The following is an 11,858-nucleotide window of genomic DNA, read 5'->3' on the forward strand; positions in this document are numbered from 1 at the left end:
AAACAGAATAGTAGCAGAACCACCCCAGAAACCCACTACTCCTCACTCCTCTCACACAGAGAAGCACACTGTAATTTCTAACAGCACTGATTGCTTTGCTTATTTTTTTACTTTAAATGTATGGGATTTTAACATGGATTCTTGTATTTGGCTTTTTTCATTCAGCATTAAGTTGGTGAAATTTATTTATATTGTTGCAAGTAATTGTTGATTATTCACTCTCATTACTACATTCAGTTGTGTGAATACACAAGAGCTATTGCGTTGTCAGAAAAATCATGACTTTTTTTCTGTTTTTCTATGAAAAAATGTGTCATGATTTTCTGACAATCCAGTATTTTACAAATTCTATTATTAATTTATATTATTGACTTGGCTAATTTGCAGGTTTGTGTTACTTCAAGAATTTTTTTTTTAAATAGATTTTTGCTATAGGGCAGGTGTACTCACTGACAGAAAGCAAGAATAACCCCCTGGGGGGATGCCCATGCCACTATCCCTTCTCCTCCATTTTTCTCCCTAGTTCTTAAGCATGTACATACATGAGCCCTGTGTGAGTTTAAGACACCAGGTCCAGGACTCAAATCATGGTTGAATATGTGGGAGTCTAGCAATGTAGCCATTACACCATCTTCTGGGCCCTCAAGCAATTTTTTTATAAACCTTACAGTACACATCTTTAATAAATATCTTAGACATTATCACCGTAATTCCTTCATTAACTATATTATCAGAACCATATTACCAGATTACATTTAAAAACATATCCCTTACTGAGTATCTCACATATTCCATCAGCTTCAATAACCTTGGATAACTTACAGAATTATAATTTATGGTTCAAATATATAAGAATGTCAAGGATCTTTTTATATAAGGTAAAATTAAAAAGAATTCACTTCCTCTCCCAGTAAGCTTGGGTTACAAGATATCACATGACTTGTTCCATGAAGCCCCAGAAATCTTACTGTTAGTTACTTGTGAGGATGAAGTGACAGGTTTTTGGTTATTTACATGCTCAGCTTTAGAAGATATTGCCAAACAATTGTCCAATATGGCATACCAGCTTACACCCTCACCAGGAATTTTGGTTTTGATATCCTGTCAACACTTCATATTATTTTTTGTTTCTTTTCAGCTATTCTGATGGGTGTATATTGGTATCAGAGTGTGGTTTAAATTTACAGTTCTTTGATGACTAATAGAGAAAAACATACCACTTTTTCCTAATTTATATTGGTCATGTGGACATCCTCTTTTGTGAAGGATCTATTCAAACTTTTTGCCCATTTTTTTTTCTCTTGAGCTGTCTTTCTTTTTCAACTGAAATATTTCATAAGTAATATATATTTGTGTGTGCCTTATGTATTTTGGATATTAGTTTTTATTAGATTGATGTTTAATCCTATTTTGTAGGTTGTCTTTTTACTTTCTTAAGGATATTTTCTGACAAACACATATTTTAGTTTCAATCTAGAGTAACTTATCTATATTTCAAACATTTTTTGTCTCCCATCTTTTTCTGCTTCAAGGTCATAAAGATGCTTTATCTCCTTTTAGACTATATAAGTACTCCAGATACATTTAATCACCGTACATCTTTACAGAGTGCAATATGGTTTTTCCCAACACGATTACAGTACACATAATTCAAGAGAAAGACATTACCATATACATTATCATCAGCAAGTAACTTCTCATTTTTGTGTCAATTAAATGTATTTTAATGTTTCTTTGCTTTTCCATTTTCGCCTCCCTTCTTCCCCATTTTCGCCTCTCTTCTTCCCCATTTTCGCCTCCCTTCTTCCCCATTTTCGCCTCCCTTATTCCTCTTATCACCCCTTACTACCTCTGCTAGCTACAGTTGCCCTCCCTCCTGTTGTACCTTTTGATCTTTCCATTTCTGCTACAGAGCACACTTGGTGTATTCTGACAGACACATACAAGGCCTGTCTTTCACAGTCCGGCTTGCTTCGCTTCACTTAGCATTAAGTCTTCCATATTAATACTTTAAAAAAATGATATACAATCCATTTGGAACTGATGTTTGTGCATGGTGTAATATTTTGTCCTGTGTGGCTCAGGACTCAGAAAACATCATGTGAAAATGTGGCTGTATGAGAGCTCTGCAGTCTGTCATTTGTCACTCCAACCCTAAATGCTGATATCATTTTGCTCATTCCCCTAAAGCCTGAACTTCAACTTACACCTAGACATGGTGACAATTCTCAGCTCATTTAGAACTAGTCCTTCTCCTCTTCTGGTATTTTGGTTCATCTAGGCGTCATTCCTTTTTTAACTCTAGGATGCTATCTTTTTATTTATGTCTAGTCTGTGTCTGTTACTATGTATAGTTTTGTATTGATATCTATTTACATTTATATTTATTTTTATTTGTAATGTATCTTGTGTTTTAAGTTATAGTACATGTACTTGTACCACTGTGGAGAGCAATTTGGAGATTCCTCAAAATTTACAAATAGAACTGCCATATGATCCAGCAATCCCATTTCTTGGCATCTACCCAAAGGACTGAAGAATTTCTCATTGGAAAAGTGCTTGCACATCGATGTTTATTGTGGCACTTTTCATGATTGCTAAGACATGGAATCAACCCAAATGCTCCCGTACGGATGAATGGATTGAAAAACTGTGGCATGTATACTCTATGGAATACTATTCAGCCATTAAGAACAACAAAACCCTGACTTTTGACAGAAAGTGGAAGAATATGGAAGATTTACTGCTGAGTGAAGCAAACCAGGCTATGAAGGAGAGACACTGTATGTCCCCACTTAATATATACCGAATGTCCGCACTCTATAACTGAAACTGATGGGCTAATGGATGTACAAACAGAAGAGGTGGATGTGAATGCCAGATGTGGTGTGTGTGGAGGAGTGGGGCCTGGAGAAGAACATTTGGAGGAGGGATATGGAGACAGCATTGTTGAGACAGGGAGGTAGTGTTGCTATATTTTGATCAACTAGACCGGGGAGAAATGTTCATATATTTAAATGATCACCTTGTAAGCTAAATAATGTAATTGAATGTATTTAAAAAATGTAAATAAAAATTTAAAAATAAAATAAAAAAAAGATATAGTACATGTACTTGAAAAAATCATGCTTTCTTTTTATTTCAAAGTTACTAGAGCCATTGTCTCCAGAAGCCCTTTATTAACCATATTACCAGAATCATAGTTTCCCAGATCACATAAAAAAGAAATCCTCACTGAGTGACTCACATGCACCACCAACTTCAATAACCTTGGATAAACTTACAGATTGACACTTTATGGTTCAAATCTATATGAATGTTAGGGATCTTTGTACATAAGATAAAATTAACTTCTGAAGATGATCCTCTTTCTCTCCCAATTGGTTGGGCCTATGAGATGTTATATGATCTGCTCCATGACGTCCTAGAGGTCAATTTGATACATACACCTGAGACAGAGATGATTTTTGTGTTGGTTTGATTTTTCCCAAAGGAGAACCTAGACAAGGGCTGTGCATAGATAATTTAGTTATGAGGTGAATGTAGAAATCCAAAGCAAGAAAGGAGACTCTTTTTTTTTTTTTGAGAGAGATTTTCGCTATAGGGCGCGTGCGCTCGCCAGACAGACAGAGAGAGACACAGAGACAGAAAGCGAGAAATCACCCCCCAGGGGGGATGGTCACGCCGCAATCCCTTCTCGTCCAGCGACATAGCCATTACGCTAACTGCTGGTTCCCAAGAAAGGAGACTCTTGAGGCAAGAAAGGGTGAAAAGACATTGAAGGGTGCTTTAATGTGTTTGTTACTACTCTGGCCAATTAGTATTTAATCCACTATGTGTATATGTATACACATACATATGATGAAGACTATGTCTGGCTCTTCGTGAGCCCCTGGGACTTTTAACTCTTTTATAATTTCAGGGTGTGCTTTATTGCAGCTGATCAAGCTTCCATAGCTCTTGAAGGAACCTTTAAAAAGAGAAGAGAGATGGGAGCTGGCAGGTGGAGTAGTGGTTAAGGATGCAGGACTCCCATATGGCCATGGTTTGAGTCCTGGACCTGGTGGCTTGCTTTTTCACTTTCCTTCTCTCTTTCTCACAGTTCAAGTTCAAAACCTGGCAGCTTTCTCTCTCTCTCTCTTGCTCTGTCCCTCTTTGGTCAAATTAAAACAAATGAATAAGTAAATAAAGTTAAATAAAATAATTCTTTTAAAAAAAAAGAGAAGAGAGACATTGGCATTTGAGATAGGATTCTGTCAGTATGCCAGAAATTGGAAGTATGAAGCTCTGAATCAGTCCTTACAATAGCTGTAGTAAAAACTATAATAGTCATTTTATATATAGAAAAAAAAACTGTAGCTGAAAAATACTAACTTTCTTAAAGTTATTTATCTAGTAAGTAAGCTAGAATTTGTACAATATATGTATCTATCATATATTTGGCACAAGACACAAATTCTTCCCTTCCTTAAATTTAACATCTATTATAAATGCATTTTGTCATTTGATATTACATATGTTTTATCTTAATTACTCATAGATATATGGATATTTGGGTATATGTAGATTCTATATCTATTTAATAATTTGCTAGACTGAAACTAAATTTTAGTTAAGCAACTAAAATTACACGAATAGTAGGATAAAAGAAATTAAGTGTAAGTATCCAAATGAGAGAGAAATCTTTTTCTTAGCACTCACACTTAGAGGATTTAGGGAGAATTATGCATTTAAAAAAAATTCAACTTCTCTTGTTTTGAACTATTACTGCATGAAAAAACACTAAAGAAATAAGTCCAAAGCAAAACATTAAATTTATTATTGTAACATTATGATCCTTATATCGAATATTTATCTTCTTAGTCAATTAAGAGTGTATGTTTTCATAAATTCTACTAGTAATATATTCAAAAGGTTTTTGAGAAAAATTTATTTGTACAATTATTTCTTAATGCATATTATCAGCTACAAATTGTTTGTGATAACATTATCATATAATTTTTCTTGAAATATGGTAGAGCTATTAAGTGAATGATAAAATCTGTAATGATAAAATATATGGTGAAATTCAACATATTGGATAAGATTTTTAACCATTTTTGCTATAATATACGCAAGGTATTATCTATGCAATTCTAAAACTTACATAACAGACTTCTTAAGAATATATCAAATTAGGGGATTAGCAGATGGCATAATGGTTACATTGCTGAACTCCCATGTAGTCAATTGCGTTTCTAGTCCCTGACCAGGTGGCTTAAAACTCATGCCAGGCACCTCTTCGTGTGTGCCTAAAATCCTATGAGGAGGGACCAGCAGTTAGCTTAATGGCCATGTCTCTGGACTCCCATGTAGTCGACTGCAGTTCGCGTCCTGGACCCGGTGGCTTAAACTCACGCCGGGCGCGTGTGCATGTGTGTCCAAGATCCTGAGAGGAGAATGGAAAAGGGATTGTGGCGTGACCATCCCCCCTGGGGGGGTAATTTCTCACTTTCTATCTCTCTGTCTCTCTCTCTCTGTCTGGTGAGTGCATGTCCCCTATAGCAAAAACTTCTAAAAAAAAAAGAAAAAAAAAATCCTATGAGGAGAATGAAGGAGAAGGAATTGCAGTGTGCCCATATCCTCATAATTGTGATTTCTCACTTTCTGTTTCTCTGTCTCTCTCTGTCTCTCTAGCAAGCATACATGCCCAATAGCAAAAATCTCTCTCTCTCTCTCAAAAAAAGGAATATATCAAATTATGTGAGTTGCTTCTAAATCATGTCATTTGCTTCTAGCTCTCTCTGTCCCTGAATCTCCCTTCTCTGCTTGTATTAGTAGTGTCATAGTTGCCTTGGGACCTATTTCCCAGAGACATTCTGGATAGAAAGGAACAGAAATAAATTAGAAAGTTAAGCTGCTATCCAGAAAGGGGCCTTCTCCATGCCTTTCAAAGGAGGATTGATGAAAGCAGAAGAGAAGAACTTTTATCTCTCCACCTTCTAGTAATCAAAATATTTTCTCTTGCCTGAGAGGTCCTGTGTTTGGGACTCCTTTTTATTTGCAAATGTCATCGAACATTTTAATTCCAATTCATCTGTTGAGTGGCTTGGACAATAGCCGTCTGTTGAGGCTTGGGTAGCAACTAACATCTGCTAGTTGCTTGTGCCTACTCTGCCAGAGAGACATTTTTGGTCTGCGTGTGCTCACCAGCTGCAATAGAGAAGCATCAGTCTGATGAAAAATTGAGGCAGGTTATCAGGTGTTCCCTAAACTTCTACTTGAAGCAAGGAAATTAAACTAGACTGATAGAAATATGGACCTATTAGTTCTTGTATTTATGTGCTAATATAGCCAAAGTATATGTGTAGGAATATATAGCCTTTACACTTCCTGGAGCTGGGGAATACTGGACTAAAGAGAAAAAACCATATGGCTAAATACTTCTCATTTTTCTGATATGTTAACCGTGATTATTTTTGTGGAAAACAGTCACGAAACTATGAAAGTCACAACAAACATTTCCCAATCTGAACTCTTCTCCCTCTGGGAACAAAAATCTTTCCTAATATTGCAGAAATTACATACTTCCCCTCCACAAGAAGCCAAATGCCAAGAATCAGAAAATGTAACTCTTTGTCCATAACATCTAAGAAGCCAAGGATTACCATATTGTAAATAATGCAACTTCCAATTCCTGGAAACTGAATTATACTACCTTTTAGTAATTTGTGAGTCACTTTTCATGCAGTGAGGAGATGAATAGTAATTAAAAGCTAAATCTGGAACTCAGACCTGGTTTCATTCTAACCCTCCTACTTAACCGACTGTGCATCTTTCTTTCATTTCAATTTTTTTTAAGTAAAGAAAAAAAAGAGTATAACTGTTACTGTGAGATGAAATGAGATTATATACAAATGTTGGCAAATTATGCATTCAATGTATTTTATTAATGCTCATTAAGTGCTAGTTTTGGGGTTCATTATGTATTGGGATATGCCAGTGAACAACACAGTCTCAAACCATATTCATATTGTGCTCATAATCTAACATAGTCCTTGGCATAAATTTAGTCCATATTAGTCAAGACTCTTTCCAGCAGGGACAGACATATACTTTTAGCTAACTTTTGCAAAAACAGAGGAAAGTGTTAGATAATAGTTTCTGGCCCAGGAACTCACATTCCCAGGTCATAAGAGAAAGCTATACTCACTTTCTACTAGGTAGTGGGTGGGTGGGATTCTTTTTTCCACAACTCAAATCCAAACTTTCTTTCTATAAAGTTGCCAAAAAGCTTTCTCAGATCCTACAAAGCAGACATCTGAGCTCTGAGTGCTAAGTACCTGAGACTTTAATGCTTATTCTCTATGTAAGATTACTCTCAGGCTTCTAGGAGGTCAGAGATCTCTCTTGAAGCAGAGATCATCAGTGTTCAGCATTGCCATAATGTCTACATGCACTGGCATGGAATAGAGTGACTGAAAGTAGTCACGTGTTTCTTCTTGTATGTTTTCCTAACTAAAAGTCTTCCCCCATACCACTTGGTCCTCAAAAACGTCTTGACGTATTGTTCTAGGCTTTTCTGTGCAAAAGCGGGTCATGACTCTTCCAGTGACCTAACAGTAGAAGCTGTAGTCCTATTGTTCACTCAGTATAACACATGCACATAACCCATCCACAGAAAGGGAGAGGTAGAGTTGGCCTCAGGAATGGCTGCATGCAGAGACACTCAATGTTTTCTCACTTTACACCATTTTCTCATTCCTTCTTTTGGTCTGTTTCATCGTCTTAGGCCCTGGTGGTATACTTGAGCCAGGCAACATAGCGATATCACCATCCAGCTTATATCCCTAAAGCTTTATATAAAATAAAAAAGTGAGTAGGACATTTTTTCATCTCAGTTATGTTCAAACAAAAAATTGTGAAGAGGCAGTCTCACCAAACTTGATGCTAATACCTGCATCAGTTACTGTGCTTAAGGAGCAAACATTGGAGGCCCCAGGGCTGGGTACCCTCAACTATACTTTTTTAGGTACTCATTCAACAAATTCTTGGTGCCTGCCATGACAGGACCAAGAGAAACAAATACAGATAATTTATGGTTGCTGTCCTCAAGTCAAGTAACCCACTGTCTAGTTGGGAAATAAATAGTGCCATTTATTGAAAATAAGCAATATGCCAGGCCATCTCATTTTGCATTGTCACTAATCTTCAAAAAATTCTATGAAATAGTTTTATTATCGTCTTTCAACAGAGAAATAAATTGAGGCTCTGAATCAGTCATTAGTGAGTTCTTACTGAGTAACCATTACGTGCTAGGTAAGATTCTTAGCTTTATGGATCAGTGCTGAGCAGAGAGATGAAATAATTTACCACACTTGCTATATTTAATGCTTTTTCATATGAGCCTTCTGACACCATGATTTTGTATCATTTGGAACTGACATAATTAACTATTCTATCCAACATTCAAATACAGTTGCTGTGGAAACATTAGAGCAAATAGCAGAGCCATGGTATGAGCCCTGATATGTTTGTTTTTACTACACCAGTGTCCCTCTATAACAATCTGCTTTCTGGAAAGGTGCTAATAAAAGTCATTCATACTGCACACATGACTGATACCTTTATGTTTAGTACATGCATCTGGAACACACCTTTAAATCAATGGAAGAAATCATGAGAAGAATTCTATTTTGACTGAAGACTTGGGAAGAGCTTTTTTCATGATTAATATAAGTTCAAAACAACTGTTCTTATTGTAATGCATTATCACTTTCATTTTAACTAATTCAGGATCAGTTTGAGGCTCAGATGGAAATTCAGTTCTCTGAGGTTCCTCTCCAAATCATGACAACCCCTCAATGGCCGGTGGCCTTGGCCCTCAGTGCTTAAAGATTTAACAATGGAGGAAGGGCTAAGTGAGGCAGTAGGCAGGATTTAGTCTTCTTTTATCAGGGAAAAAGAAAAAGCAAGATAAAAGAGTTAATTAAAAGGTTACAAAGAGATTTTTTTCAAAGTAGGGCTTTAACATAAGCTGTGGCAGTAGGATAAGGATAAAGTAGAACAGCTGATGGCTCTTACAAAGAAAAATCCATTCAGCCTCAGGTCCAACAAAAAGATACATTTTCAGAGACTATGCTTATGCATGAAAGAAACACATTGTATATATTTGTCCAATTGTCTGGGAACAACTTCAAGGATTCAGGCTGTCTAAATCACTTTTTGAACCATGGGTGGGTATAGATACATTACTCAAACATGGTAGGAGGAGTTAACAAGAGTCCTTCCACATGATTTTTGAAAATATTTTGGCGTTTTGCTTTGCATCCTTCTTCAATTTAAAAATAGCACAGAATTGCACAGTTAACATGTCACTGCTGTGTGCCCCTATATTGGCATTGCGTCTTTGATACCTTCTGAAAACAAAAATCCCAGAACTCTGCTGTTTCCATGGCAACTGCATTTTAAGAAGGTGAAGTTTTCCATTTGATAGAGCTGAAAGGCTATTAACGTCATGTTTCGATGATACTAAAACCATGGTGTCAGGAGTCAAGACAACACATAAGGTTCACATTGACCCCACCCAGTATTTACTCTTCTCCTGAAATAAGCTTTAAAAAACAATAACATAAATTATTAAAATAGTAATTATTATTCTCAAATCCAACATCATGGAACATTAACATTGAAAATATGTATATTAAAATTCCGACCTAATGCCAGCTATGAGAAAATAGTAGAATCAGAACCAAACTCTTTATTTGATGATTTTTACTGCATGAGATATGATCGTGTTATGTAGTTTTATAAAAAAGATTATACGTCTTATTAATCACCCATTTTGTCCTTTATGCTCCAAGATCTCCAAGACTCTTAAATAAAACTTGATTTTGGAAAAAAGGAGCTAGAAATATTCTCTAAAAGGGAAATATTCTCCAGTTCACGACAAGAGACAGTTCAATTGAGCGCAATATATATTTGCCAGGGTTATTGCAATGAAGTACTACCAATGGGGTGGCTTACACAGCCAAAATGCATGACCTCATGGTTGCAGAGGCTAAAAGTCAGAGAGCAAGGTGTTGGCTGGGTTGGTTCTTTCTGAGGGATGTTAGGAATATACTGTTTCATGCTTCTTCTGTAGCTTCTGGTGGTTTCTTGTTAAGTTTTGGCATTCCACGGCTTGTTGACACATCAGCTCAATCTCTGCCCCAGGTTCCCATGGTGTTGTGTGTGTATACCTATGCCCACATGGTCAATTTTCTCCTTTTTATAAGGATACCACTCATATTGCATGAGGAGTACAACTTCCTATTAACTAATAAAATCTACAATGACCCACCTTAGGTCACATTCTAAGGGACTCGAGGCTAGAACTTCAATATATGAACTCAATATATAACACATAGGTTATATTTGACTTCTGAAAATAAATATATTTATTTTCTCATTTAATCCTCAGTATTAATACTGTGATCAGATGTCTAAGTAACATAAACTAATACTCAAATTTTGCTGTGCTTATGAATTAGTTGGGCATCTTATTAAAAATGCACATCCAATTTAGTTAACTCTGGTTAAGGTCAAGGGCTCTAGTTCTAACAGTTTGCAGGTAAGTTCATGATGCTGTTTGCAGAACAGTTTGAGAAACAAAGATTAAAACCGCCACGACTTTGAGGAACAAAGATTAAAACCGCCCTAATTTTTTAAAGTGCATGCTGTGCCTACTACAACAGTCCACCTCTCAGAAGAGAAAAGAAAACAGGCAGAAAAAAGAAAAAGGTGGCCAGCCTCTGTGGGGCAGGTGGTAGTACACTGCTCTGCAATGCTGGAAGCCACAGAGCTAGCACCAGCTTCAGATTCTGAGATTAGCTGAAACATACCAAGTGTGTGCCCAAGATTCTGACTAGCTACAGAGCTGGGGGAATGGGATTGTATTGTGACAACCCCATTGGGGATGCCTGTTTCCCTTTCTGATGAAAGAAGTAAAATAAACTTTTTTTAAAAGGAAGAAAACTGAATTAAGAAAGACAAAAAGGAATGAGAAGAAGACATAGGATTTTGTGAGAAGGCGTCTGTCTAGGATAATTTATAAAATGTGCTGAGGGCCAGCCAGTGGTGTGGTAGTTAGTGTGGCTGGATCCCATATGGCTGACTGTGGTTAGAGTCCCAGTCCTATCACTTGAAAAACATGCTGGGTATGTGTACATGCATGCCCAACATTCTGAAGGGAGAAATGGAAAATAAAGGATTACAGTGTAACCATCTCCAGCGAGGTAGGTGCTTTCTCATTTTCTTTCTCTCTGTCTCTCTTCAGTGAGCACGCACACCTTCTGGCAAATAAATAAATAAACAAACATGCACTAAAATCAATCATCAAAAAGAAATAGTGAGGATCATCTACATCTTGTTCCAAATGAATTTATATTTTACTTCTACCTATAAATAATTTTAATCCTCATAATCTCTGAGTAAGTAAATAGTATAACTATGTGATACTCAGAAATAGGATGAGCTATTTTCTTGCTGTGCTGATCAAGACCTTATCTTTTATAAAACCTCTAACAGAAGCCAGTAAATTTTTCATAATGGGCCATAGAATTAACTTTAAAATTAAACTTTGTGAACCTCAAAGCATAATCAAGACTATTACGTAGGTACTAACACAACTTTAAAACGTGACCGTCTAAAAGGCGAGACAATTTTTAGCTCATAGACTTTAAAAAACACACAACAAACCAAAGCAGATGTTCACTGACCTCTGATCTAGAATGTAGGAATTTATACATGCAAAACCTAATGTAAATGCATACTTTTTTTTTTTTTGAGAGGTTTTTCCAAAACCTAATGTAAATGTATACTTTTTTTTTTTTTTGAGA

General features: G+C 36.3%; 1 long non-coding RNA gene across 1 annotated transcript in view; it reads left to right on the forward strand.

Moving 5' to 3' along the window:
- LOC114005522 (uncharacterized) overlaps window positions 1-2,496 on the forward strand; it is a 66,999-nt gene extending 64,503 nt beyond the window's left edge. Inside the window, exon 4 of the long non-coding RNA XR_003547368.1 lies at window positions 2,419-2,496. This is a non-coding gene — a long non-coding RNA (uncharacterized LOC114005522). The remainder of the gene's footprint in view (window positions 1-2,418) is intronic.
- Window positions 2,497-11,858: the final 9,362 nt, after the last annotated feature.

Source organism: Tupaia chinensis, unplaced genomic scaffold, assembly GCF_000334495.1.
Source record: "Tupaia chinensis unplaced genomic scaffold, TupChi_1.0 Scaffold143927_1, whole genome shotgun sequence".
Lineage (NCBI taxonomy): Eukaryota > Metazoa > Chordata > Mammalia > Scandentia > Tupaiidae > Tupaia > Tupaia belangeri.